Consider the following 27,525-nt stretch of genomic DNA (forward strand, 5'->3'; position numbering starts at 1 on the left):
AATCCGGAAAAAGGGGGAGGGATCAAGAAAGTTGTCTTACCAACGTTAGAGACAGTGAGGCAGGAGCCATATCCCCAACATGTAACTGATCAGGTTCATTGTCAGCACTCTTGGTAAACAAGTTTCCAGCTTCATTAGTATAGTGATGTGTGGTGCTAGAGTCGGGGTACCAAGCTACGTCATTCACCATATCCGAAGTGGCAACCATAGTTGTCATATTGTTGAAGTTCTTACTCAGAACAACTGCCCCAAAGCCAGGAAACTCTGTGTTGAACCTGTTGTAGCACCTAGAAGCATAATGACAAGGTCAAGAACAGAGTTCGCATACAATTCTGGTAGTCCTCGTTGTGGTAGCATTGGTACGCACAGTTTGTGAAACATTAGTGGACTAACCTCGTCCACCACCAACAAAGGGATTCCATGATGGCCTAGTAGAAGTGGATACTGGAATTGCGAGAAAAATTAGTGAAGTCAGGTGTAACGCCATGGTTACCCCAGAACAGTTACGGTGAACCAGAAATTTAACTCACTACCCGAGTCCTTTGGTTAAAAACGTGCTTCTAAGTGTTATTAACAGGCTAAGGGGGAAAACCAATCAAAAGGAAATGATATATTTTATTTAACGCATAAAACTGTTCATGGGCCCATAAAAACATTTACAAGTTATTTACAACTCAAAATGGTCATTACTGTTTCAAATTTACAACCCACCGACCTAAGCGGCAAAAATAGGGTAAACGCCCTAGTTCCTCTGAGAACTCCTTGGCCGTGGTGGTCAAGCGGCCGCATATGTACACATCACCACCTAAGCTCTCCACTCAAGGTTGGGTGAGCTTTTCTTTCCCTTTACCTGCACCACATAGCACCCATGATCCAAAGCCTAGCAAGAAAACACAATATAGCATGAATACAATATCAACAATGATTATAATAATCATTCAAGACTTTCAGTCCAAAACAGATGAGTGACAATTGAAAAGTCACTAAGGTGGGTTCAGTTCCCTTTAGCCATGTGACGATAGGGTCACCGGGGCTTTACAAATAAGTGATCCTTTCACTAGCTTATCAAGATTGGTGCTCGATGAACTTGTCACCAATATAACCTATCGCATGACCATAGAGTCATAACCGTGGGATTCCGCTCCCTAGCCATGTGACAAGCAGTCACCTAGGCCTTAGGCCCTGGCTCCGAGTAACTAGTCCTAGACTAGTCAACCACTTATAATTTTCATCGACCTTAGGGTCGGTCCAGCATTAATTCTCCTAGAGTCATTCAACACTGATATCGATTAGATCTTATCTTTTATCGGCCCTGCGTTAAGGACGCTTATGCCGTTTCTGACTCTCGGGTCAGTAACACGCGACCAGTGTTGTCCCTGACTAATGAGTGACATACACAAGTAAGCAAGCTCTGCTAAGCATTTAATATGCAATCAATGTCCACATTTACCAATCAACATGCCTCAACAACAATCATGCATGTCATATAGACAGGGTGCAGTTTTCTTACCTCTGGTTCGAGCGAGAAATGGAACAAGAACGACTCCTGAGAACGATCGACCTTTTGATTCCTTAGTGGTTACCTAATCATAACCAATTATAACCTCCATTAATGAAAATCAACAATGAAAGGGTCTTGACCTAAACCCCACTCTCGGGACCTCGAAATGTGCCCACACGGTGAGTAGATTTGATCCCGGGCCTTAAGGATTGAAACCCCGAGCCAAAAACCCTTAAAAATACTCAAAACGGGATTTTGAAAGAACAGAGCAGCGCTACAGCGCTGCTCTCTAGCGCCCCAGCGCTATTCTCAGAACCCCAAACCGCCCAACAAAGCATTGGGTAGCGCTATAGCGCCCCTGGTGGGCGCTGTAGCACTACACCCAGCCAGATCCTCCCCTGAAACCACTTCCTTTGACTCCTTCAATTCCAACTCGATTCCAATGCTTCCAAACCTCATTTTTAGTGCCAAATGAACCCAAAAACCATCCCCACATGCCCTAAGCATCACAACCACAAGAACCCTAGCCAAATACTCCCAACAAAACCAATCATCCAACCTAGAAATCTCAACTGAAAACCAAAGCTAAAATAGAGCAAACCAATAATTTTAATGGCTAGAAACTTACCTCAAGCTCAGATTATGATACTCTTCAATGGTGGAACTCACTCCCAAGCTCTCAAGACTTACTTCCCAAGCTTGAATCCCCAACTTAAGCTCAAAAATCCAAAGAGAAAATGAAAGAAAACAGGTACGGGAGAAGGCTTTAAAGATGCTATGTTTTCTCTTCCTTCTACAGCCTTCAATGGCTTAAATCTATCCTAGGGGTGAAAAGACCAAAATACCCCTAGGTCAAATAAGGATTTCTAAAGGCTCCCAAGGGCTAAATTGACATTTTCCACCTATTTCGTTAATCATAATTAACGCTCTCCAATTCCCGCTATTCTCGATATTCTCAAACACCAATAATTCATATCCCGTTACCCTTTAATTCTCGGCAACGCTCTAATCATTAAAATCACCCCGAGCCCCGAACTTAAACCTGTTATGAATAAACCGTTAATTAATATTCCAAGATCGTCTCATGCCAAATAGCTCGAAAAAATCCACATTATAATGTGGTCTCAACAATAGATCACTGACATGCATACAAATATACAATTACGCCCTCAACGGGCCAAATTACCAAAACTCCCCTGTAATGAAATGTGGACCCACATGCATGCATTTAACATCATATTATAATATAACTCACATAAACATGCATATAATCATTTAATGGCATGATTAAACAATTATGACCCTCCCAACCTACTAATCCAGTCATTAAACCACGTTAGAGTTTTCGGGGCATTACACCAGGAGTGCAATTGAAATTATTACCTTTGGAGTGAGTCAGAAAATTCCCCCTCTTTCGAAAATTAGACGAAGATTGTGTAAGATGGACTTGAGCCGAATCAAGGTTTGCTTTTTGGCACTCCAACCGACTTTCAGAAGCAAGAAGCAATGATTCTATTTCAGCAACAATATAGGCATCATTCCGAGAATTGACAAAGACAACAAAGGTATTGTAATCTGCCGGAAGACCTTTGAATATGACCGAGATGTGCTCCTTTGTGGTTAAGGTGTGACCAACCGAGGCCAATCGATCAACAAGAGTTTTAATCTTCAAAAGATAGTCATGAATCGACAATGCACCTTTCTTGCAATTATGCAATTGAGTGGTTAGTTGATCAATTTTAGCACGAGTATGTGTTTGAAAATATACCTCTAAGACTTCCCATACTTGAGCTGATGTTTCAGATCCAAGGAAACGAGTCAGGATACCTTCAATCATGGATGAAAGCAGCCATGTGTAAAGAAGTTGATCTTGTTGCTCCCAATCGACTTACTCAGGATTTAGCTTTGATGTTGCATGATCAGCTTCTGTGAGATACATCAATGGAGGTGTGCTATCCTTGGCAATGAATCGTTGAAGTTTGTGACCTATAATCACTCCAAGAATCAAGGTTTCCACAACAAGAAGTTCGAAGAATCCAATTTCACCGAGATGGTGTGAGTGAACACTATCGGAGAAAACGTCGGGGTCGTCACCGTTGCTGAGACTAGAGAGTCACCGGTAGTGGAGGACAGAGTTTCCATGAACGATGAACAGAACAAACGAGATTTGCAGAGTGAGAATCAGAGAGTGGCTCTTGCTACCATGTGAAGAAAAGTCAAGAACACAAGAAAGATGAATAGCTACTGATTCTCATTAACAGAATAAAGATGTAGAGAATGTATATAAAGACAAGTCTATTACAAAACTAACCAACTGTGTTAACAAACTCTACAATAGAATACACATTGTACAAACTCTATAATAGAATACACATTGTACAACAGTAACTAATTCTCAACAAAATGTAAAAAAAAATCTCACATGAAAAATATATAGGAATAACAATATTCTTATAAAGGAAAATGTTACCCTACTTAACACCAATTGATTTTAAGATAAAACCTCAATCCCAATAGTCCTAGTAGCATTTCATCGTCAAATCCTATTAATTAGGATGACCACATAATTCTGGACCTATATGGTATATTACCAAAATGAAAACAAAAAATACTGGACCTATATGTTATATTACCAAAATAAATAAAAAAACAAAAAATACTGTAATATATGGTTAGATAGTTACATGACATGACGTCTACCAAGTTCAAAAGGAGGCTGAGCCTAATAACATCAAGCGAAGAGAACCCTTCGAATTATAAGGGCCAATGGCAAAGGGAGCAGTGAGCTGATTAAAGTGTCGACCCTTTCTCGTCAATATTTGATCTCTCTGGAATGAACTCATTTGGGATTATATTGTATATGTAAACGTCCCATACGTCTCAATGCATGGGATATTGATCAAAGAAATAATTTCATAATCTAGTTAAACTTTTGATATTATTAACTGGAAAACAAGACAATAGGATATATATATATATATTTGGTGACATAACACACAATTAAACAGTTATAGTTTCGTTGTAATATATCTTAATAGATTTCATTATAAAATGATAATTTTAAAACCCAAAGCAACAAAAATTTTAAAAACAGTACAGACCGAACAAAAAAGACACTTACATCCAAATTTTCAACTCAACTGGATAGGGGCCGCGCGAACGCAGGCCCCAGCTATAACAAATTATGACGTAGATTCCACCACATGGGTAGACCTTAGCTCAGCACCCTCCCTAAGTGCAATAGAAGTGACCAAGCTAGGCCATGGGCCTTCTTGATCGCGCATAGACCCCCGTCCAGGTAAGTATGTTGTTGATCACGTATTCAATTTATAGACCTTGCTCCTCTTTATTCTAATTAGTCTTCGATGTGGGATTACACAAAAATTACTTTGTCAAGTGTACTATTAAGCGATTAAATTATTTATGATACAAAAATTAAATAAGGGTAACAAGAGCTCTCAAACGCTGAGCCATTTGTAAGCTCAAACTTGTCTTCCATGTTCATTGTCTTAATATAATAATCTATATAAACATATAAAGTATTGTTGGAGGATTTTCCTAACAACATAATATCTGCGAACACTATACAAAAGAACGAATTAAGATTCAAACTAAAGTTGCAAAAAAATGTTAAAAAAAGTTGAAAATTATAGTGGTTCAACTAAGAATGTCTACGTTCACTTGAGAGTCTAAAATATTATTTACTTTTTTTGGTTGAGTTCAACCACTTATAGGTCTGTAGGTGAATGTTATAAAGAACTCCGTTATTATGATGATTGTTACAGCTATTAGTTGATCAATAATTGCAGTAAATACATCAGTTACCATACCAGGCTGAAGGTCGGGGGAATGGAAAGTCACGCAACTATCTGAAGGAAATGGGATAGGTTTCGTTGTAACATATTATATATGCTTTCTTTATATAAGCATATATACATTTTGAGTGTAATTTTTCCATATCAATCACAGCAAGCGGTTTTCTTCCATATCAATCACAGCCCCAAGCATTACACAAAATCCACTTTAAATTGATAATTTCGAATTTAAACAGAACATAATTTGCTTCAAACGAAAAGATATAAACATTAAAAATTTATTCAAATTGGATAGAGGCCGCGCGAACGCAGGCCCCCGCTGTCACAAATTATGACGTAGGTTCCACCAACTTGGGCAGACCTTAACTCAGCACCCTTCCTAGGTGCAATGGAAGTCACCAAGCTAGGCCATGGGCCTTCTTGAAAGCCCATTGACCCCGTCCAGGTAAGTATGTTATAATGCCGGCCACGTATTCAATTTATAGACCGTTGCTCATCCTAATTGTCTTTATGCTTCGATGTGGGATTAGTTACACAAAAATCACTTTGTCAAAGGCTGAATCAAGGCAAGGAACCACTTTATTATATACTATGCTATGCTATGAAAGGACCTAAAACAAGAGCTCTCAAAGGCTGAGCCATTTGGAATTAGGTGAGTCTAGAATCGTCTTCCATGTTCATGGTCTTTAATATAATGATCTATGGATTCCATAAAAGTTGAATGAATTCGTATGTTTGTCCCAAAAACTTGGTCTGTGGAATTAGTTGGTCATGTACATGTACGTGTCACGCCTAGGAGGAGATAACATTACTTGTGATTACTTGGCCCAGTTTTAGACTCATTATGAAATGGGGAAGCTTTACCCAAAAATTTGTATATATGACTCGTCTCCTAGCTCCAAAAAAGTCTGCACAAAAGAATGCTGGAATAATATACTTGTGAAATTATAAAAATTTAAAACTTTTTGTTAGTTAATTTTTGACATAGAATCCTTCAAATTAATTTGTGGTAAATAAGAACACTATTTGGAGGAGAAACAGAAAAATTCCACATGGAAAGATTGTGGTTTTGAATTGAACCATGGTGGAAATGACATATTTTTTGTCCCAGTAAAGAAAAAAGAGAGAAATGGCTTGTAGAGTTGTAGTTGATAAAAAGCCAAGAGAATTCAATATACTGTGTTTTGGATGGCCAAATGTTTTTTTAGACATTAATATAACAAAACATAATAGTATTACATACAATTGATAGTAACACGACATGAAAATCATAAATAAAAATTTACTGATACGCCAACCAGAAGAATATACAACAATTAAGCAATGTGCATATATAGCCACCATGAGAATAAAAATAGGTGGAAACAGTTGGCATAGGGAGAGCGCCTTCTGCAAAGTGATGCCAAACTTGTCATCCATGTCAATAGTTTGTGGTTCAACTCCTTCTTCCAACTTCTAATCAAAGAAGTGGATCAGTGAGCCTAACATCAATTATACCATGAGAAGGGCCAGAGGCAAACCCGGACATATTATTCGTCCACTGCCGAAGGGGGTGAGCTCAAAATGTCGACCTTTGACATCAATATCTGTTTCCAAAAACCTCTCTGGAATGAATTCATTGGGATTTTCCCTTATATTATGGTCTCTGGAAATGGCCCATACATTGACTAGAACCTGCGCTCCTTTCGAAAAGACATAACCGCAGATTTGGACGTTAGTTTCAGCTCTACGGGGAAGCAGTAATGGAGCAGGTGAGTGCAAACGAAAGATCTCTTTGATAATGGCTTGTAAGTAAGGGAGCCTTGTTATGTCCGATTCCTTCAAATGGTTTCCACTACCCAATGACTTGTTTAAGTTCTGCTTGAGGTTTGGACATGACCTCTGGCTTTTTCAGTAGCTCAGCCATTGACCACTCTAATGTGGATGAAGTTGTATCTGTGCCCGGTACAAATATATCATGCACGTCTAATTTCATAAATAATTAATAAAACCATTAAACCAACTTCCTTAGAACCACATTTTATGGATTTGACGGTCATAATAAAATCAACATTGTAAAAACTTTGTTTGGTAAATATTTTTATAGACCTTCTATTTTATTTGCTATTGATTTCTATGAATTAAAATTGGCTTTTATGTTGTTAAAGTTTTAACTCTTATTTTGATCTAAAATGATTCTTATTATGATAATTAAAATCCTTGAAGATATGATCTTATCATGTTGATTTCGTGCCGATTGAATCACATATTTTCAGAATAACATTTGATATGAATGTGATTTATTGTTTCAAATGAATGTGGACTTAATTCTGCCCAGGTACAGAACTACCCAGTCGGATGCTCAACCTGTCGAAACATAATCAGACTGACTAACCGATTGTTTCCATATAAAGAAAATTTGCAAATCATTTCTTTATTGCTCCAGATTGCAAGAGTCTCTTCAGATTGTACAAACAGCTATAAATAGATAGCAAAAACTCTTGGAAAGTCAAATCTCTTATCTTGTGATAAAGATAATTTATTTGATTTATTCTAACGAGAGTATTTTTAGGAATTGAGTTATTCTGTATAAGAAAGATTCAAAAATGAATCTGGTCAAGAAAAATGATCAAATTCGATACAGTCAATCAAGACTGATGATCATGCTGACTCAGCAGTTTCTTGTTTCGTCGGAACAAAATCAACCTGGCTGACAAATTTTTTCAATCAAGAAAGTTTGTAAATATTCTTTTATTAATTGCAAGATTTCAGAATGGCTGGTCTTAGACGTTTTTTTCAACTATAAATACATTGCCAATGCCTTTGGAAAAATCACCTCCTCCATTTTGTTTTTGTAAACACTTGTTATTTTTTAGGAGTGTTTCTTTGTAAATATGAAATTGTTCACCTTAATCTTTGTGTGTGTGCCGAGTGCACTTGTCCATATATGTATCTTGTTCCTTGTAACAGGTGGTATCTCTTATGAACGTGTTTCTAAGGATCTAGGAGAAGATTTCATCAAAGTCTCACTTCGGGAGGAAGATAACACTTGCTATTCTTTGAAGGGATTTATAGAGAATCGGCGTTTCATCAAAACTAGATTTGTAGAGAATAATACAACAAGATTGCGACAATTGTTTAAGAGTGAGTCTTACATTGTTTAAGTCAATATACTTTTGTACACATTATTTCTTTACTAAATTGTTTATTCTCTGGGCATGGCCCCGTGGATGTAGGTTATTCGAAAGGATTTCTGAACTACGTAAAAATTATCGTGTGCTGATTTTTACCTATTTTTTTTGTTTCTGTCTTAATACTCGTATCGGTTGTATTAATCAATATTCCACATTTAATTAAGTTGTTTATCTCTAATCACTTGGTAATTTTAAAATACAGAATTTCAAACATTAATAAAAAAAAATACATATACGAGAGTGAGAATATATATTATAAGCACATACTGTTAGGAAATTGAAGATGAATGAAAATGATTCTCATTGAATATCCAAATTGGTTACAATGGTTTATATACGATTACATAACCAATAATGAGTTGTTAAGCTATAACAGAATATTAATACCTAACTAACTAACTAGTAACAAATTAGCTAATTACAGTTAAGTATTAGTGTCTAACATCCCCCTCAAACTTAGAGTGGGTAATTGAACCACTGTAAGTTTGTCTCGATGCATTAGGAACCAAGTAGCTGAAAGTGGCTTTGTAAGAATGTCAGTTGTTTGATCTAACAGAAGGAACATGCTATACAATCAACTGCTTGTTGACAACCTTTTCATGAACAAAATGAAAATTAAGTTCAATATGTTTAGTGCGAGCGTGCTAAATAGGGTTGCAGACATCAAAACAGTGCTAAGATTCTCACACCAAATGGTTGGTGTTGCAGGGAGAGAAACAAAAAGCTCAGTGAGAAGAGACTGTAACCAGGTGACCTCGGTAATGAGATGAGCAAGGCTTCTATACTTAGCTTCAATGCTTGATTTGGAAACTGTGTGCTATTTTTTTAAGGACGAGGAGATGATATTGGAACCAAGATAAATACAGAAGGCAGAGGTTGACCTTCTGTCAACAGGATCTGATGCTCAATTTGCATCACAGAAGCCAACGAGAATGAAGTTGTTACATCTTAAAAAATGAATGCCATGATCCAAGGTGCCCCTCAAATATCACAGTGACCTCTTCAATGTTTTCCAATGAGATTGAAGAGGATTATGCATGAATTGTGAGAGCTTATATTTCAGAGCGAGTGATGATTGAAGCGTATTGTTACAGGAACACTACAAAGGTTGGTAATATTTCACCACTGCAGTTTGGTGTAGGCAGAGAGTTGGCATTTTGAAGCTTTGCTTGACACAACAAATCGATGATGTACTTTCTCTGAGATAAATGAATTCCATTATCAATAGGCGTAAGCTAAATACCAAGGAAATAAGTGGCGTTGCCAAGGTCCTTTATGGCAAAAGAGTTGTTCAGTTGAAGAATCAAACTCTGTAACTCAGAATAAGAGTTTCCAATCAGTAATATATCATCAACATATACCAGAATGAAGGTGGTATGATGTTGTGTTATGTGAAAAAAAAAGAGACTAATCGAAATGAGCCTCCATGAAGCCAAAATGTAGCAAAGTATCCTAAAGCTTCTGAAACCAGGCTCTAGGAGCCTGCTTAATACCATAAATTGCCTTTTGCAACTTGCAAACTTTATTTGGGAAGGTAGGATCCTCAAAAGGTAGTTGCCTCATATATACTTCTTCATGAAGATGATCATTTAGAAAAGCATTATTAACATCAAGATGCTTGGTAGGCCAGTGACAAGAAAGAAAAATTGTCAAGATCACCCTAATTGTTGAAGGCTTATGACAGGGCTAAAATTCTCTGTGTAATAAAGATTAAAACATTGATTAAGGCCATGCGCCACCAATCTAGTCTTATGCTTCAAAACACTGCCATCTGGTTTCTCTTTGACCTTGAACACCCATCTACAACCAATAGAATTTCTAGAAGAAGGCAAATCAACCAAAATCCATGTATTGTTCTTGAGAAGAGCCTGAAATTCTTCAGTCATTGTAGCTTTCCAATTATGATCCTACAACACAGTATTAACAGAAAAAGGCTTTTGGGAGGTCATATAAAATTTGGGCTTATAATATGGTGAGATGGAATTTGTAGAGTGTAACGCCCCACGTCACTATGACTGCTTCCTGGAATGACGACTAGCCCTACAAACCAACACAAGTCTTTCTAGCGTGCTTTGTCCTCACTCGCACGCATCCTAGGAAAACTTCCCAGGAGGTCACCCATCATGAGACTACTCCAGGTCAAGCACGCTTAACTTTAGAGTTCTCAAGTGATGGGCTATCAAAAAGAAGATGCATCTTGTTGGCATAGGTAGTACCCATCAATCCATTTAAGCCCTCTTCAACTGTGTAGTCCCATACCTACACAATCTTAGAATCATCACACTTGACCTTCCTCAAGCGATGTGGAATTGCACAGTTTTTTACCCGGACTTTCCCCTACAAATCACGAGATTCTGACTGTCACAATCACCCCCCCCCCCCCTTAGGGGTTCGATGTCCTCGTCGGCCACACTTCCAGTTGGGTCAAGGCTCTGATAGCATTTTGTAACGCCCAACATCATTATGGCTACTTCCTGGAATGATGATTCTCCTTACTAACCAACACGAGTCTTTCCAGCGTGTTTTGTCCTCACTCGCACGCTTCCTAGAAAAACTTCCCAGGAGGTCACTCATCATGAGACTACTCGAGATCAAGCACGCTTAACTTTGGAGATCTCAAGTGATGAGCTACCGAAAAGAAGATGCATCTTGTTGGCATAGGTGGTACCCATAAATCCATTTAAGCCATCTTCAACTGTGTAGTCTCATACCTACATAGTCTTAGAATCATCACACTTGACCTTCCCCATGCGATGTGGGATTGCACTACTTTTTATCCGGTCTTTCCCCCTGCGGATCACGGGATTTTGACTATCACATAGAGGTTGTTGTGAGATGGAATTATATATGGTGGTGAAGAACGACACATTGGTATTCGGACAAAATTATTTGAGACAGTAGACAAGATGGAAGAGATTGGAGTGTCCAAAACAAGTTTGGCAGATGGGAAACCATTCTCATTGAACAAAACATCCCGAGAGACATGCAAGTGACCATTTGGAGCAAAGCATTTATAGCCTTTATGTTTGATACTGTAACCAAGAAAAATACATTCAAAGGACCTAAAAGACAAATTGTTAGGATTATATGGTCATATATTTGGGAAACAAACACATCCAAAAACCTGTGAGAATGTGTAATCAGGTTGTTTGTTAAATAAGACCTGAAATGGTGAAGAACCAGAGAGAACAACTGAAGGTAAATGATTTATTGATTAGTGGTGAAAAATACATATTTATTGATTTAATTGTCAAAATAAATTAGGTTTTAATTAATATTTTCATGGAATTAATACGACTTATTTTATAAATGAAAATATTTGATTATTATTTAATTTATTGTTATTTTGTAGGAGTCAAAGTTGTATTTTGACATTTTGAAATGAAGAGAAAAGAAAATAATTAAATCTGAAAAAAAGAGGATAGAAAGTGGCATTTTTCTTAAAAGAAAGTGGCCCAATCTGAAGAAGCCCAACCCGTTGGCCCAAGCTTAGCCTTTTCCATCTCCCTAGCGCCACTTGGCGCGCTCAAGGACCGCCACGTCGCCAGCTAGTTGCCTGCCCTCCTCCATTTGCGCGACCTGTCCACAGCAATCCAATCCAGCAAAACATCTCACGCACGCCTATGCCTCTTCAAGCCTCCTTTTCTCCTTCAGCAAAGGCCCAAAGTCAAGCCTCCTTTTCTCCTTCAGCAAAGGCCCAAAGTCAAGCCTCCTTTAGCATCTCTCCTCAGCTGCCCAAAGAGAACCCACGGCCCAAGGCACCCAACAAGCCCAAAGCAGGTTCAAGCCTCATTTCTCTTCAGCCAGCCGCCTATGTGGCACCTTCTCATTGGCTGGAAATGGGTCAAAACCCTCTTGTGTCACTAGCCATGTTTTGTGGTTATTGGGCTTTGTAAATTGCTATTTTGAGCTCTAAAGATCATGTTTTTGTGGTATTTTAGAAAAGGAGCATTTTGACTATACACAAAAATAGCTAGGGTAATATTAATAATAAGATTTGATTTTTCAAAATCATATTTTATTATTAATATATCATATTTATTTTGTAAACCCCATTTTGTTGTTTAATTTCTTTTTAGTCCTTTTCTCCATCTATAAATAGGGACACTTTCTTCACATTATGTATGTAATTTTTAGAGTAGAGAAACTATAGCGAAATTTCCACACACTTTCTTCTCATATTTTCTTCTTAGAATTTTGTGAGAATCATGAGCATATTGGCCTAATCTTCCTAGGAAGGTTAGGGATGATTCCATATGCAAGTGATGTTATTTTGCTACTTTGATTTACTATGTTCTTAATGTAATATATTTGAGTTATTTGTGTTCTTTCATCTCTATCTTTATTTACTTATGCTAATAGTATATAGGATTAGTCATGCTCTTTCTATGTGCTTCTAATTAGTAAAAGTAATATTGATACATAATTTTATGTCTAATCTTCTATTACATTATTGCCCTTGGGTATTTTTTCATTTTTAGATTTTTCATAAGATTAACTTTGTGCTTTTAAAGCAAAGAACTTTATAACTCAAATGGACTTTTGTTAGAAAATAATATGGACTTTAATGTTAGATTTTCCAAGTAAATGTTGGGAGGTGAACTATTTACTTGTGTATTTTTGTAAATCAAGTAACTAAGTAACTAAGCAAGCATATGGATGATTCTTGAAACCTTTCCATTTCTCAAACTCTTGATTACATCTTACATTTATCTTACCTATCTCACTTTATCATTTCATCAAAAAAATACAATACCAAAATCCAAAACCTCTTTCCATTTACAATTTTATTTATTTCTTGTTACTAACTTTTTGTGTTATTTTCTACTAATCTTTTGATTTTAGGTTACCTCCTTGTGGATCGACCGCCCGATTATACTACAACCACCGCTTAGTGGTTGTCACATTTTGGGCGTTAAACATTTATATCATAAATTTTTGAACAAACAACTTCATCCTAATATTTCAGGGACATAGAAGCATTAGCTAGAAGTGTGAGAGCAGTTTCAATGATGTGTCGATGTTTTCTTTCGGTGACACCATTCTGCTTATGGGTGGTAGGACAAGAGGGCATATGAGTAATGCCATTATCAAGAAGATAACTTTGAAAATCTTGAAATTCTCCCCTCCCCTTACCCAACTAGATTGAAAAGCTTTGATTTTACAGTTAAATTCATATTCAACTTGCTTTTTAAAGTTGATACCCATGTATGCCTAGAATGGGAATCTATGAAATGGACATTGTACCACTATCCATTAGAAGACACAATAGGGGGTAGGACCCCATAGGTTCGAGTGAATCAACTCTAGAGGTTTAGTATAAACAGATTCAGAAGAAGAAAAAGGCAGTTCATGTATTTTTCCTTGGCAACTAGCATTGCAAAAATTAGTTGTTGTTTTATTAGCTGTAGGAATATTACAATTTGTCAAAATAGTTTTTACAACTCTAGCAGATGGATGCCTAAGTCTGCTATGCCAGAAATGAAAAGCATAATTTTTACAAATGAGAGAGGCATCACTAGAGGAATTATTACAAGGATCAACAGAATGAACAATATGAACAAATGCCGAGGAAGACAAATTTTACAAAGAATGAGCAGCAGTTGAGGAGAAAAGAGACTCAATAGACTTTAAGAAATGAAGATCTCTAGAGGGAAAAGCATAGAGACCCTTAGTTAGCTGGCCTCGCATCAAAACCGCCTTGGTAACTTGATGCTTAACAAAACAATAGTCAGGGAAAAATTCAAAAGAAACATTGTTATCTTTTGTAAAGTGTAAGACACTGATAAGGTTTTTGGTTATAGTGGGGACATGAAGAACATGATTCATGACAAAAAGAGTTGGGGGTAGGGAGATTTGAAAGAGAGTCTTACCAACAATAGTCACAGGAAGCCCAGACCCATCACCCACGTGTAGTTTATCACACCCATGATTTTCTTGCTTTTGAGTAATATTGGAGAGATCATTCGTGTAATGGTTTGTAGCACCAGAGTCTGGGTACCATGCACTGTCATTTACAATAGCAGTTGAGGCAACTAGATAAGTGTGTTGTGTGGAAAATTTCTTTAGTGGAGTGGCACCATACCCTAGGAATTCTTGATTGAAGCGTTGATAACACTTTGAAGACACATGACTAGGATGTAAACACCGCTGCCATGTTGGGAACCCACTCGTTTGACTACCATTGGGTGCTAAAAAGGTACTAACAGTAGCAGGTGGACCACGCGTGATGATTTGAGGATTGTTGAACCATGGCTTAGCACCTATAGCGTATGGATTCCAGCTGGGTCTGACAAAAATAGTGGTAAGAGCATACCGATTTGAACTGGAAAAGACACCACTTTTCTGAAAACCAGAGGATTGAGTCAAATTTGCAACGAAAATAGATGAATCCAATTCATTGTGATGCTTCTCAAGGCGGCTTTCTTGGGCAAGTAACAAGGATTCAATCTCAGCCACAGTGTATGGTTGAGAATGAGAATTAATGGAGATGATAAAGACATCATAATCAGTGGGAAGGCCATTGAAAATGCCTGCAATGTTTCTTTGGGGGTTACATGATGGCCAACTGATCCAAGTTTGTTGACAATGGTCTTGAGATGAAGCAGATAGTCATGAATAGTCAAGGATCCTTTCTCGAAATTCTTGAGTTGTATCTGGAATTGATCACCTTTCCATTTGTCTGAATGATGAAATACTCCTCAAAGATTTTCCAGATCTGAGCAGATGTGCCATTACCACCTACTCTTGTGAGAATTGTTGCAGACATTGAAGAGAGAAGCCAAGTGTAAAGGAAATGTTCTTGTTGTTCCTAATCAATGTACATCAGATTGATTATTGAAGAAGATCGATCGACTTCTATGAGATATTGTGGAGGAGGCATAGAATCAACATCGATGAAATTCTAAAGCTTGTGACCTTCTATACCACCAAGAACTTAAGGACGCCAAAGCAAGAAGTTATGGTGATCAAGTTTAACATAAAGATTGTGAGTAAAAATAATCAATGAAAATGAAGATGAAGAAGCACCATCGAAGATTTCAGCCAATGATGGCGAAGATTGAGGAGTCAGATTTGATAAACCAGTAGGATTTGAAGTCACCATGAACGAATGAACAAGAAGAACAAACAAAATGAGAATCGAAAAAAAAAAAATTGGAGGATCAAACTTGGTCTGATACCATGTTAGGAAAATGAAGATGAATGAAAAATGATTCTCATTGAATATCTGAATTGGTTACAATGGTTTGTGTACGAAAACATAATCAAGACTGAGCTATTAAGCTATAACATAATACTAATACATAACTAACTGTAATGCCCTGGTTACCCCAGAACAGTTACGGTGAACGGTGAACCGGAAATTTGACTCATTGCCTGAGTCCTTTGGTTAAAAACATGTTCTAAGTGTTATTAACATGTTAAGGTGAAAACCAATAAAAAGGAAAGGATATGTTTTATTTGATACATAAAATTGTTCATGGGCCCACAAGAACATTTACAAGTTATTTACAACTCAAAAAGGTCATTACTGTTCCAAGATTTCAAACCATGCCGACCTAAGTGGCAAAAATAGGGTAAACCCCCTAGTTCCTCTGAGAACTCCTTGGCCGTGGTGGTCAAGCGGCCGCATATGTACACATCACCACCTAAGCTCTCCACTCAAGGCTGGGTGAGCTTTTCTTTTCCTTTACCTGCACCACATAGCACCCATGAGCCAAAGCCCAGCAAGAAAACATAACATTATATGTAAACATCATCAAATGATTATCATTATAATCACACAGAGCTCATAGCTTTCAAGCAGATGAGTGAATATCACTTGAGGTTCTGGTAAACCATATCGAGTGACTGACAAGCAGGTCACTAATTCAAATGGAAGAGTGGCTGATGGGTAAGCCACTAGCCTTCAACAAATGAGAGACTGATGGGTAAGTCTCTACTTTAACAAATGAGTGGCTGATGGGTAAGCCACACAAGCACTTACAATATTCATCGAACTTGAGGACGGTCCGACATTAATGCTCTTTGAGTCATCCAATGCAGAAAGTCGATTAGATTTAATATTTATTGGCTTGCGTGGAGCACGCTAAGGCCGTCCTGACTAATCAGTCAGCGCAATGTGACCAGTGCCCAGTACCACTGCCGAACCTGACTAATGAGTCACAGCTTCACAGTTGATACTAGCACCTTTGCCAAATCTGACTAATGAGTCAGTACCATGCACAAGTGAGCAAGATTTGCTAAGTATTCCACAATCAATTCATGTCCACATTTATACAACCAACATGCCTCATGAATAACCATGCATGTCACATTTGGGGTGCAGTTTTCTTACCTCTGATTCGAGCTAGAATAAACAAAAGAACGACCCTTGAGAACGGTTTAGCTTTTAGTCCTTTAGCAGTTACCTAATCATAACACATCATAGGATACCATCAATAACAGGATAATCAAAGGTTCTCAAGCCAATATCTAGCCTCCGAGAGATCAATCTAAACTAATCCAAGTAGTAGGGACATTCCCGAGGCCTAAAACTAGGTTCCCAAGGTCAAAACGAGCAAACGGGGTGAAAACTGGGTAAGGGCTGCGGCCCTGGCACCTTGGGCCACGGCCCCCAGAGTTCCTTGAAGCAAGGGCTGTGGTGCCCAGCAGGCACAAAAATCCCCACTTCCTTCTTCATGCAAGGGCCGCGGCTCTCCAAGAACAGGATCGCGACCCCCAACCCTGGGCCATTCCCAAACACGTTTTCAACTTCTCCAAACCTCCTAAAACATACCTAAACATTCCCCAATCATCGAAACAAGGTTCCCAAGCTTCCCAATGCACCAAAACCCTCAAAACCCAAGGTTCAAACAAATCAAAATCTCAACAATTCACAAAGTCCAATTCAAAGCTTAGAAACTCTAAAAACTCAAAACTTTAAAATTAGATTACCTTCGATTAGGTTGTTTTCTGTCAAATCCTTCAGTCAAGAAGCTTCTGATCTTTCCTAGGATCGTTATGCCTCGATCCTCGCTCGATTTCGACTCATAGAACTCAAGATTTCTTCAAATATGCTTCGGGTGGAAAAAATGAACTAACGAAGGAGAACGAGAGGTTTTCTAACGTACGTTCTATCTGACAAGCTACTTCAAGCTTAAGTAACCTCAAATAAAACCTAATGCTCGATGTCCCGAAAACACCCCTGGGGACATTATAGTCAAAACTTCCAGAATTTCACCCTGATCTCAAATATTCCCAATTTATCATCAAATAAACATTCCTATTACCCCAAAATTGACTCCGTTATGACAAAACCGCTAATCCACTAAATAAAACCGTCTCTTGCCGAATAGCTCGAATATATCTCCATAATGATGGAGTCTCATTCACAAATCACATCATGCACCCAAATACACAAGTTTACCCTCAATGGGCCAAATTATCAAAACAGCATCATATTTCAAATGTGGACCCGCATGCATGCATATATCATCCTATTATAATATAATTCGCATAAACATGCATATATTCATTTAATGGCGTAATTAAACAATTACGGCCCTCCCGGCCAACTAGACCGCCACTAAACCACATCGAAAAATTTGGGGCATTACACTAACTAACTAGTAATAGATTAACTAATTATAGTTAAGTGTTAGTGTCTAACACGTACCAGTAACAAATTTTCAATTGAAGCTTTATCAAAGTGTTGATCCTCTGTATTCTCTCCTGTCGTGTAATTATTGAAAATAGTATCCAACATATCATTTTCTTGGATAAGAGTATTAACTTCTTTGGTTTGAAACCTCTGGTTGATGATACGATCAAACAAGCCCATCATTTTTTGCATATGGAAACTCATTCTAGTATTTATGCCTTGGGGATCAACCATTTTAAGAACTGTGAAATAATTGGCCAAGTTGAGCTTTTCTGCATGTTCCATCATATTCCAAACACTCTCCATCTCTTTGGCCATGTCAGAGCTAGAGTCAGCCCAATTAAGGGAGAAAAAAGTGGTGGACAACAAATTCAGTGAAGTTTTAAAACTAGCTATCCCAATATCCACTGCCTCTCCCTGCAGCTTCGGCCATTGTATGAAATTCATCTAAAAGCTCTTGTAGTTTTTGGTGCCTCAAATTCTTATTGGCATCAAGAGCCTTAAAATAAAACAAGTGAGAGTTGCACAATTTTCTAAGGTTCCTCCAACTAGGAGAGATAAAAACCCATATCATGTCGTACTTGTAGTGATCTCATGCTCGAAGTGAGTCTGGAATTATTCGGTTGGAGAAGAGATGGTCATGAGTTTGGAGAACTTGTTTGGCCATGTCTGCCGAAGAAAACACAATTGTGGTTATTCTACTGAGTTTCAAACTCATGATAGGGCCGTGAATGAGGGAAAGCTTGGCTAAAGATATATGGGGTTCACCAAGTTCCAAGGGATTCCCTATATATTATGGGAAACTGTCTTAGCCCTGGTGGAAGATGCTGAGTTTCATTGCATGAAAATAATAAGTTGAAGCCCTTAATTGATATCCAAATGATTGGGATGAGATACAGTAAATAACTCGAGAAATCATATGTATCAATCTCCATAAATTCTCAATTTCTAGCTTTCTACAATCATATGAAGATCAAGTCTCTTGTTGATCGACTCGCCTCTATTGGTCATACAATTTCTGCAAAGGAACACACTGGAGCCATTTTCAAAGGCCTACCACCAGATTACAATACTATCATCGTTCCTGTAAACTCTCACATTGATCTATATATTGCTCAGGACAATGAATCTTTGCTTCTTTCTCAAGAGCATCGCATTGAAACTAAACAAATTGATCTGGATTCTGCTTCCATTATTCTCACTCATAATAAGTTCGCTCGACAATATGGAGGTAATTCTTCCTCTCATGGTGGTTCTTTCTCTAAAAGTAATTGTAATGTCCCAAATTACCTAATAAGGCTTAGGGCCTTGATTAGGGGGTCAGGATGGAAAATTATGGAAATTTCATGATATATATATATATCATTATATGATTATGTGAGTTATATTATAATATGGCTTGATATGCATGTTTAGGTGTATTAAATATGCATGTGGGCCCGAATTTGATTAAAAGGACAATTTTCGTAATTTGGCATGTTATGGGTATATTTGGCATATATGTGTTGGACCACATCATTATGTGGAGATATCTGGGTTACTCAGCACGAGGAAAACCTAGGGAACAAGCTAGTGGGAAAGTCACAACAAGATCAATACTTGACTCGGAGTGAGTCAAAGAGTATTATGGGTATTTAGTACATTACCGAGATATTGGGTAATGTAAATGAATATTTGAGGATATATTTGGAGTTAGGGAGATCATGAGGGAATTATGGGGATTTTGGCTATTTTTCCCATGGGGACGTATTTTGGGGTATCCCGAGCCTTGGGATTTACTTAAGGTTACTTAAGCTTGAAGTAACATGACAGAAATAGAAACACGTTCAAACACATTCTCTCTTTCCCGTACTTCTTTTTTATGCCCGTTAGCGTTTTCGAAGGAAACTCGAGTTTTAAAGCTCATATTCAAGCACGTTTAGAGTCATAATGATTCTATGGAAGATTAGAATCTTATTAGATGGAGGAATTTAGCTGGAAAATAACATAATTAGAGGTAATCTAAGTTTTAAATTTATGAGTTTTGGTTTCCTTAAGCTTTTTGAGTTTTGATTTGGATTTTATGATTTTGATGAGTTTTAATCCGAAGGAAAGTCAGGTTTTTTTGCCTGAGATGTACCATTGGTGTTTTGGGATTGAATTGTGGGTTTGGGTTGGTTTTAGGATGAGTTTTAGAGGATTTGAATTAGAGAAAAGCTAGGTTCGCGGGGTCGCACTGTGACCCTATTCTTGGGCGTCGCGGCCCTTATGAACCCAGGGGCCTGGATGATTCTTTGAACCGCTATCGTGCCGCAGTGCCTGTAGGCTGTGCCGTGGCTCGTGTTAAGAGGATTTTGGCTAGACTCTCTGTAAGTGGAGAGTCGTGGCCCTAAGTGTGGGGGCGCCGCAGTGCTAATAGAGGATTTTTGGCCAATAAGTATATTTAGCGGGGGAACTCAAACCTAAGGGCTCGAGATCGATCCTACTACCAGGTTTAGTAGAATTCGATGTTCCGAAGGCTTGGACTTGGTCTGAAAGCCTTTATTTGCTCATTATTGATGAGATTCTATGTTATGGTTATGACTAGGTTATTGCTAGGGGCTCGAAACAAGGATCATGCTCGAGGGTCATTTATTCATAACCTGTGCAGGGACTAAAGGTAAGAAAACTGCACCCAATACGTGATGTGCGTGATTAGGGCATGCTCTGAATGTTGAGTATAGATTTGATCAGAGCATGGGCCTCTGAGAATGTGCACGATTATGATTATGCCTGTTAATGATTGATTAAGCATGATGAATGCTCTGTATCTAGATATGTATTATATGATGAATGCCTGCTAGCATTATATAATTAAGAAAAGCATTGACTTGTTAGTCAAGGTCGACAATAGCGCCGAGTGCTAGTCGAAAAGCATTAACTTATTAGTCAAGGTCGACAATAGTGCTGGGCGCTGGTCGAAAAGCATTTGCTTATAAGTCAAGGGCAACAATAGTGCGTTGAGCCTTAGTCATTTTGGTTAATCTAACCAGGAGCGCATCATACGCTTGTCCAACCCAATGGTCGTGGAAAACTCAGCGCTAGGTACACTGGATCAGCTCTAAGGCTGGTTATATAGAGGATAGAGCAACGGGCCCCGGGGTGACTTATTAGTCCCATATCCTAGGGTTGGGCCCCAAACTTGACTTATGAATCAAGAATGACATTAGCACATTGAGTGTCAGTCGAATAGCATTGACTTATAAGTCAATGGACGACAATATCGTTGAGCGCTGGTCAAAAAGCACTGAATTATGAGTCAAGGAAGACATTAACACGCTGAGTGCCTGTAACGCCCTACTACCTTAGAGCCATTACTAAGTGAGTTTAAAAACGTGCAATCACTCACTAATCGAGGCTTTTAAAGCGAAAGTGTAATTAAATCATAAATAAAGTAGAAACTTCAGAAATAACTCTACTTCATTGAAAATCATAAAAGTTTAACAATTGGGATCCCAAAATACTGTTTAGAAATATTTACAACATATAAGTACAACAAAGTCGGCTAACCGACAAAATCTAGGTTTAATTACAATCATCTCCCAAAATCCACTGGCTGTGGCAGCCAAGCAGGCCAAACATGTACACGTCGCTTCATGCTTGCTACACTCATGGTTGGTTGGCTTTCTCCTTGCCCTTACTTGCACCACAGAGCACCCGTGAGCCGAAGCCCAGCAAGAAAACCCACAAGCAGATAACATATGCAAAACAAACACATAGCATATAAACAGGCCATCAATTGGCTAAACACATATGGCCAAGTTGTCCCAGGCGCTTTCCTAGGCATTGGGTACGCGGTCCACACCGTGAGGATATCCCAGGTATCCTATAGGGTCTCGCCCTGGCAACTCGCACTCCACGTGCTCAACGCTGCTCCCGGCCCCTTGCGGTACTCGGCCTTGCACTCAACGTGCCCAACCCCGTTCCCAGCCCTTTGCCATTCCCGGCCCCTGCCGACCTCGGCCTGCGCCATTCCCGGCTCTTCCCAAACATTTACACAAAAGCATAATAAAAAATACTGAACACTAACAAGTTTAACCAAAGGGATACGCCCCGAAATTTAGACATAATGGTCTCAGCCCTGCATACAAGCTCTATGGGAACAAGGGTTTTCTTACCTGCGTCCCGAGCTCTCCGAACACCGATATCCCGAGCACAGTCCTCTAACTTGAGCCTCACTGAAACCCTAGTCACAACACATTAACAACATTCATCCATCACGTTATAATCCATTAAATAACTTTGAGCCATATCTCTAACCTCCAGAACCTTGAATTCTATTAATCCGGATGATAGATTCCATCCCGAGCCTTAACCATTGAGTTCTTGAGCCTAACACCCCTCTCAAACCCAAAAATACCTTAAGTGTCGCGGCCCTAGAGACCCATGCCGCGGCCCCCAGCTCAACCCGAGGCTTTGCCTCAAGATAGCCCACACGCGCCGCGACCCTTGCTGAAGGGCGCCGCGGCGCACCTTCAAATCCTGACGCACCAACTTCAGAGGGGTTGCAGCTCAGCAAGAACAGAGCCGCAACCCTACCCCTCGAACCCAGAAAATCACCCTGTTTCTACCTCAAAAATCAATCCAATTATACCCAAAATCAAGTTAGCAATTCCAGATAATCATCACAAAGGTTCTAGCCCAGTCTCAACATCAAAACCTATTCAAACCAGCCCCCAAAACTTAGCCTAACAATCAAAACCCAATTCAAACTTAGCTAACATGCAAACTCCAGTTTACACCCTTAAAACCAGCTGCAAAATTGACACAATTCAACATATTAAGAGCTTACCTTGATGAGTTATGCTTCTGTGCAGATTCTCTAAGTTCTAAGCTTTAATCTCCCCAAAATCCCAACTGAATTCCCTTAGCTTCTAGCTAACATCACCAAGATTTTTCCTTAGGCTTCCAAAGGAGAGAAAACCAATTCACAAGAGAGAGAAGGAGTGGGTCAGTTTCTGAGAGTTCTATGTAATTCCAAGTTTTGTTTTATTCAACTTAAGTATATAGGGTTACCTCAAGGCTCGGGGTACCGGAAACGTCCCTGAGGGCAAAATGGTAAATTTCCCCAATATTCCCTCCTAGACATTCTAACCTCAAATATATCTCTGAATATTTATTTCCATAACCCGATAACCCCATAGTACATCTAATACCCAAAATACCCCCGACTCACCCCGAGTCGGATTCTCAACCCTGTTGTGACTTTCTGGCTAACCGCTCCCCAGGACTGTCTCAGATCGTGCTACACAGAAATATATCACATGCATATCATATTTATCACATTTACGCCCTCAACGGGCTAAAATCACAAGCACACCCCTAATTTCCAAAGGGGGCCCACATGGATATTTAATTCAACTAAACATGCATTTCTATCACATATTCACATAAATTCACATATTAACATATTAAATCATTTATTGCCTTCCAAGCACGCTAATCAAGGCCCTAAGCCCTATTAGAAAATTTGGGTTGTTACAACTATCCCCTCCTTACAGAGATTTTGTCCTCGAAATTACCTGAATAACTCGGGATACCGCTCCCTCATCTCTGACTCAAGTTCCCACGTCGACTCCTCAACCTTGCTATTCCTCCACAGCACCTTCACCAAGGCGATGGTCCTGCTCCGCGAGACTCTATCTTTCCGGTCAAGAACCTGAACCGGCTTCTCCTCATAGGACAAATCCTGATCAAGCTCCAGATTCTCATAACTTAGAACGTGCGTCGAATCTGACACATACTTCCGAAGCATGGACACATGGAAAACATTATGAACCCCTGATAAAGCCGGAGGCATCGCTAGTCTGTAAGCTACCTCTCCAACCTGTTCCAGAATCTCGAAGGGGCCAACAAACCTAGGGCTCAGCTTTCCCCAAACACCAAACCATTTCACTCCCCTCAAGGGTGAAACCCTAAGGAACACATGATCACCAACCTGAAATTCCACGCCCCTGCGTTTCAGGTCTGAATAGCTTTTTTGACGACTTTGGGAGGCGAGCATTCGCGCTCTAATCTTCTCAATCGCCTCATTGGTCCTCTGAACCATCTCTGGACCTAGATATCTGCTCTCACCTGTCTCATCCCAATGAACAGGTGATCTACACTTCCTTCCATAAAGCATCTCGTACGGAGCCACTCCGATGGTCACTTGATAACTGTTGTTATACGAGAACTCGATCAAAGGGAGATACTTACTCCATGATCCCCCAAAATCTAGCACATAGGCTCACAACATGTCTTCCAATATCTGAATCGTCCTCTCAGACTATCCATCTGTCTGAGGATGATAAGCGATACTAAATCGTAACTGCGTGCCCATAGCCTTCTGTAGACTCTCCCAAAACTTGGAAGTGAAGGTGGGGTCTCTGTCGGATACTATCGACCTCAGAGCCCCATGAAGTCGAACAATCTCCTTCACATACAACTCATCATACTGCTCCACAGTATAAGTTGTCTTAACAGGAAAAAAGTGGGTGGGCTTGGTATACCTATCCACAATCACCCACATCGAGTCATGCTGTCCCATGGTCCTCGGCAAACCAACTACAAAGTCCATGGTGATATCTTCCCACTTCCATTTTGGGATCCCTAGAGGCTGCAGCAACCCTGCTGGCCTCTGATACTTAGCCTTGACCTGCTGACAAGTTAAGCATTTGGCCACATAATCCACCACATCCCTCTTCATGCCCGACCACCAATACAAAACTCTCAAATCCTGATACAACTTCATTGTACCTAGGTGCAAAGAATAGGGAGTGGTATGCGATTCATCTAAAATCTCACGCCGGATGTCAGAATCCATCGGCACACAGATCCGACACTTATACTTCAGTAATCCCATCTCTGAAATAGAGAATTCCTTAGTCGCTCCGACTAAGACATTCTCTCTGTGACCTCTAAACTGGGAATCTTTCCCCTGCACCTCCTTGATCCTCTCAAGGAGTGTAGACTGAAGAGTGATGTTGGCCAACTGACCAACCACCAACTCTATACCTGCTTTGGTCATCTCCTCAGCTAGCTTATCAGATATCTGCCTCGAACTAAACAACTGTCCTTGGCCTTTCTGACTCAATGCATCAGCCACCACATTAGCCTTCCCAGGATGGTATAGGATATCACAATCATAATCCTTAACCAACTCCAGCCACCTCCTTTGGCGCATATTCAGATACTTTTGAGTAAAGAAATACTTTAGGCTCTTATGGTCGGTGTATATCTTGCACTTCTCACCATAGAGATAATGCCTCCAAATCTTAAGTGCGAACACCACCGCCGCCAACTCCAAATCATGTGTGGGATACCGCTGCTCATACTCCTTTAACTGTCTCGATGCATAGGCTATCACCTTACCAGCTTGCATCAACACGCACCCCAAACCCTGTCTGGACGCATCACAATAAACCACAAACTTTTCATTGTCTGTTGGCAAACTTAACACCGGCGCGGTGATCAATCGCCGCTTTAAATCCTTGAAACTGTTCTCATATCTATCCGTCCAGACATACCTTGTCTTCTTCTTTGTCAATTCTTTCAATGGTGTAGCTATTTTGGAGAACCCCTCAACGAACCGCCGATAGTACCCTGCTAAGCCTAGAAAGCTTCTCACTTCAGGAACATTGCTCGGTCTAGGCCAATCGATGCATAGGCTATCACCTTACTGACAATATGGCCCAAAAATGTAACTTGTGGTAACCAAAACTCACACTTGCTGAACTTAGCATATAACTTATGCTCCCTCAACCGCTGTAGAACCAATCGCAGATGCTGCTCGTGCTCTGTCTCTGACTGAGAATACACCAAGATGTCGTCGATGAACACAATCACAAACTTATCCAAATAATCCTTGAAAACCCTATTCATCATGTCCATAAAAGGTTGCTGGGGCATTGGTTAATCCAAATGACATAACCAGGAATTCATAGTGTCCATACCTCATTCGGAAAGCGGTCTTTGGTATGTCCTCCTCTTTAATCCTTAACTGATGGTAACCTGATCGGAGGTCTATCTTGGAGAACACCGTTCTTCCCTGTAACTGATCAAATAAATCGTCGATCCTAGGCAGTGGATACTTTCTCTAAATGGTTAGCTTGTTCAACTCCCTGTAATCAATACACATCCTAAGGGATCCATCCTTCCTCTTAACGAACAATACTGGAGCACCCCATGGCGAAAAACTCGGTCTGATGAACCCCAAATCACGTAACTCTTGCAACTGAATCTTCAACTCCTTCAATTCCGCTGGAGCCATTCTGTAAGGTGTCCTAGATACTGGCTCTGCTCCTGGTACCAACTCTATTACAAAGTCAATCTCCCGCTGTGGCGGCAACCCTGACAAATCTGTTGGAAACAAATCCAGAAACTCACACACCAATCTAGTCTCACCCGGTCCAACCGACACCACCCTGGAGGTATCCACAACGCTCGCTAGAAATACCATACAACTTTCCTGCATCAGGTCTCTAGCCTTCAATGCTGAAATCATTGGTACTCGCGGTCCACTAACCATCCCCACAAACACAAAGGGTACTTCCCCTTCCGGTTCAAAAGTCACCATTCTGCGCTTGCAGTCAATCGTTGCCCCATACTTTGATAACCAATCCATCCCTAGAATCATATCAAATTCGTCCATCTCTAACTCAATCAAATCAACAGACAGTTCCCTACCATCTACCTCTACCGGCAATGCTTTAATCCATTTCCTAGAGACTACCAGTTCTCCTATTGGCAACAAAGTCTGAAATCCCCTAGCATACACACCACTAGGTCTACAAAGCTGATCTACCACTCTAGCAGATACAAATGAATGGGTAGCCCCTGAATCAAACAATGCAGTATACAGAGAACCAGCAGTAGAGATCTGACCTGTCACAACTGAGGGGCTAGCCTCCGCCTCCGTCTGAGTCAAAGTAAATACCCTGGCAGGAGCAAGACTGTCACTCTGCTTCTGTTCCTCCTTCCTGACTTAAGGGAAATCCCTCTTCAGATGACTGGCACTCCCACAAACAAAGCAGGTCCTGATCCTGCACTCACCCTGGTGTCGACGTCTGCACCGCGGACACACCGGGAAACTCCTCCTGTTGTCACTTCCACCCTGACGGCCAGTAGAAGCACCCCGTGCCCTCCTATCTGAACTGGGAGGAACAAAGGAATCTGGGGCCTTCCTCTTCTGCTCACTAGAACCACCACCCCAAATGGATCCAACAAAAGGATGCACTGTCCTCCTGGCATCGCGCCTAATAGCGCTTTCCTTCCAAATATGATCTTTGGCCCTCTCAGCTATAAGGGCCTTGTCCACTACCTGGGCATAAGTAGTATTCTTGGATCCAAAGTAATGTTCACATCGCGGGCGATCATAACGTTCAACCCCCGCAC

General features: G+C 39.8%; 2 non-coding genes and 1 pseudogene across 2 annotated transcripts; all 3 read right to left on the reverse strand.

Moving 5' to 3' along the window:
• Positions 1-3,389: 3,389 nt before the first annotated feature.
• On the reverse strand, positions 3,390-18,922 carry LOC133823805 (geraniol 8-hydroxylase-like; annotated as a pseudogene).
• On the reverse strand, positions 4,646-4,807 carry LOC133827632 (U1 spliceosomal RNA). The gene has a single exon (XR_009890284.1). It is a non-coding gene; the product is annotated as a U1 spliceosomal RNA (small nuclear RNA).
• On the reverse strand, positions 5,608-5,769 carry LOC133827630 (U1 spliceosomal RNA). The gene has a single exon (XR_009890282.1). It is a non-coding gene; the product is annotated as a U1 spliceosomal RNA (small nuclear RNA).
• Positions 18,923-27,525: the final 8,603 nt, after the last annotated feature.

This window comes from Humulus lupulus, chromosome 3 (genome assembly GCF_963169125.1).
Source record: "Humulus lupulus chromosome 3, drHumLupu1.1, whole genome shotgun sequence".
Taxonomy (NCBI): domain Eukaryota; kingdom Viridiplantae; phylum Streptophyta; class Magnoliopsida; order Rosales; family Cannabaceae; genus Humulus; species Humulus lupulus.